Source organism: Cyprinodon variegatus, unplaced genomic scaffold (genome assembly GCF_000732505.1).
Source record: "Cyprinodon variegatus isolate N-32 unplaced genomic scaffold, C_variegatus-1.0 Scaffold1274, whole genome shotgun sequence".
NCBI classification, from domain to species: Eukaryota; Metazoa; Chordata; class Actinopteri; order Cyprinodontiformes; family Cyprinodontidae; genus Cyprinodon; species Cyprinodon variegatus.
Window position 1 is genome coordinate 167243 of NW_015151727.1, and position 2669 is coordinate 169911.

Here is a 2669-nt window from a genome sequence, read left to right on the forward strand (position 1 = left end):
TATATAGTCTGGTTTAGAAACTGCTCCCATCAACACCAACCCACACTTGTGATGAAGAAAATTAACAAAGACAACATTTTGGAAAAAGGACATCCTCGTTTTACATTTTTAAAGAACCAGTCGTCCGACTCGTATGACCTGCTGATCATAAACGTCACTGATTCTGATGAAGGACTTTATTACTGTGGAACAACTGAACCAAAGGTGGAGAAAGATGTCTACGCCTACGGAAACATCACCACAAGGATCAAACTCTGTAAGTTCTCCTTTCTAATTTTATCAGAGCTTCTAGAAGAAAAATCATTTTTGCAGAAGTTTGACCAAATTGTTTTCACATTAATGTGGAGCTGAATTTGAAAAAGATGAAACATCAAGATGTTAATGAGTGGATTAATCTAAAAATGTATTTAAAATATTTTTTAAAAGCTCACTACAGGAAATGTTTAAAGAATCTTCTAATTCTGTGGTTAAACAGATGAATGTTCTTTTAATTACTTTATCATTTGACCTTTATTGACCCGGGAAAATAACCATTAAGTTTAACAACCTCTTTTTTCAGCAGAGACCTGGCAAAAAAACAAAATGAAACATAAAATAGTAAATGAAGTAACTTTTGAAACAGTTACAATAATCAAATAAATAACAGTTCCCAATTTATTAAATGCATTTATAAAATAGTGTTTTGGGGTTTTAGAAAAATTATCTTACATTTCTTTACAAATAGAATTTCTTTGCAAAGCAGTTTTGCTCTTAAAGGGAATTTGTCTTGATATTGATAGTGCAGACAAATTAGATAAATATATACAGAATACAGAGTCTATATGCAATTATGTACGCAATATATAGAACATAGCTATATGGTGCGTAAACAGTAGACTGCACGTTAATATAACCCAGAAGGTCTGGAGACGTTGGTGTAGAACAGAGGAGTGAGAAAGGCAGTGTCCGTGTCATAGGGGTCTCTGTTGGTAAGGCCGGTAGCGGATGGGTAGAAACTGTTCTTGTGCCGTCAAATTTTGGTCCTGATGGACCGCAGCCTGTTGCCAGAGGGAATTGTTGAAATAGTTGGTTGGGGAGCGAGGGATCAGCCACTATCTTCCCTGCATCCCTGGGGGGGTCCTGGAGGGTTAGATCCTGGAGAAATGGAAGATTGCAGCCAATCACCTTCTCTGCAGACCAGATGACATGCTCTTGTTCTTGGCGGTAGCACAAGCATACCAGATGATAATGGAGGAGGTGAGGATGGACTCAATGGTGGAGGAGTAGAAGTGCACCATCATTATCTTTGGCAGGTTGAATTTTTTCTGCTGCCACAAGACGTACCTCCTCTGCTGGGCTTTCTTGGTGAGGGAGTTGATGTTCAGCTCCCACTTTAGGTCCTGTGAAATGATTCCTGTTGATTATTATGTTTAATAAAATGTTATAAATTATCAGTATTTATTGGTAGAGATCAGCTAATGACATCCATTCTTAATCACAGGAGGTGATTNTAATATTAAACATACAATATACTATATGCAATATATAGTACATAGCTATATACTATATACACAATAGACTGTGCATTAAAGTAACGCAGGAAGTCTGGAGATGTTGGTGCAGAATGGGGGAGGAAGAGAGGCAGTGTCAGTGGGGTCTCTGGGCCTTGTTGATAAGGCCGTAAGCGGAAACTGCTCAGTATGGCAAGCCGTTTTAACATAAATTTGTTTATAACACCTTAAAATTCAAGATATCTCAAATAGTTTTAAGACTAGACGTTTTAGCGATTGAAGATATCTCTAATTATATTTTGACTAGTCGAAATGATGTTAGATTTACCATTAACTTGTATGGAGACAACAATTTAAGATATCTAGAAGAAATTACTATCTGAAATGTGTATTTCAAGTAATTTCAAGATATCGCGATTTTAGTTTTGACTAGTCATAATTCTAATTCAAGATATCTTAAATGTATTTTAGGATAGGGGATATGCAGTTTCGACTAGTGAAAACTATATTATAGATATCTTTAAAGCAAATGATGAACAGACAAAACAAATTTAAAGATATCTTGAATTGTACTTTTGATTATTCGAAATTCCTTTTAATATATCTCTAAATGAGTTAAAGATATCTTGAATTATTCAGCTATTCCATTAAAGATATCTTAAATTGACATTCTGACTAGTTAAAATGTGTAATGATCTTTTTAATGGGCTTCCAGGAGGATCATTCCTAAAAAATTCCTTACTGTCAGTTTAATCCAAAGGAGGATAAGTTAAATCTGCGTGTAACGCTTTAAATGACAAATCTGGTGTCGTAATATGAGATATCTTTAAAGGAATTTTAACTAGGCAAAATGTAATTCAAGATATCTTGAATTATTATTCTTCCTAATCAGAATGTAAATACAGATATCTTAAATTACCATTCCGGATAGTCAAAATGTGGTTTTGTCTGGTCAAAATGTATTTTAAGATATCTGGAACGTCATTGTGGATGGTCAGACGAAACCAAATTTATGTTAAAACGGCTTGCCACAGTTCTTGTGCCGTGAGATTTTGGTCCTGATGGAACGCAGCCTCCTGCCAGAGGGAAGTGACTGAAATAGTTGGTTGGGGAGCGAGGGAAAATCCACTATCTTCCCTGCACGCCTCAGAGACTTGGAGGTGTATATGTCCTTTTTGT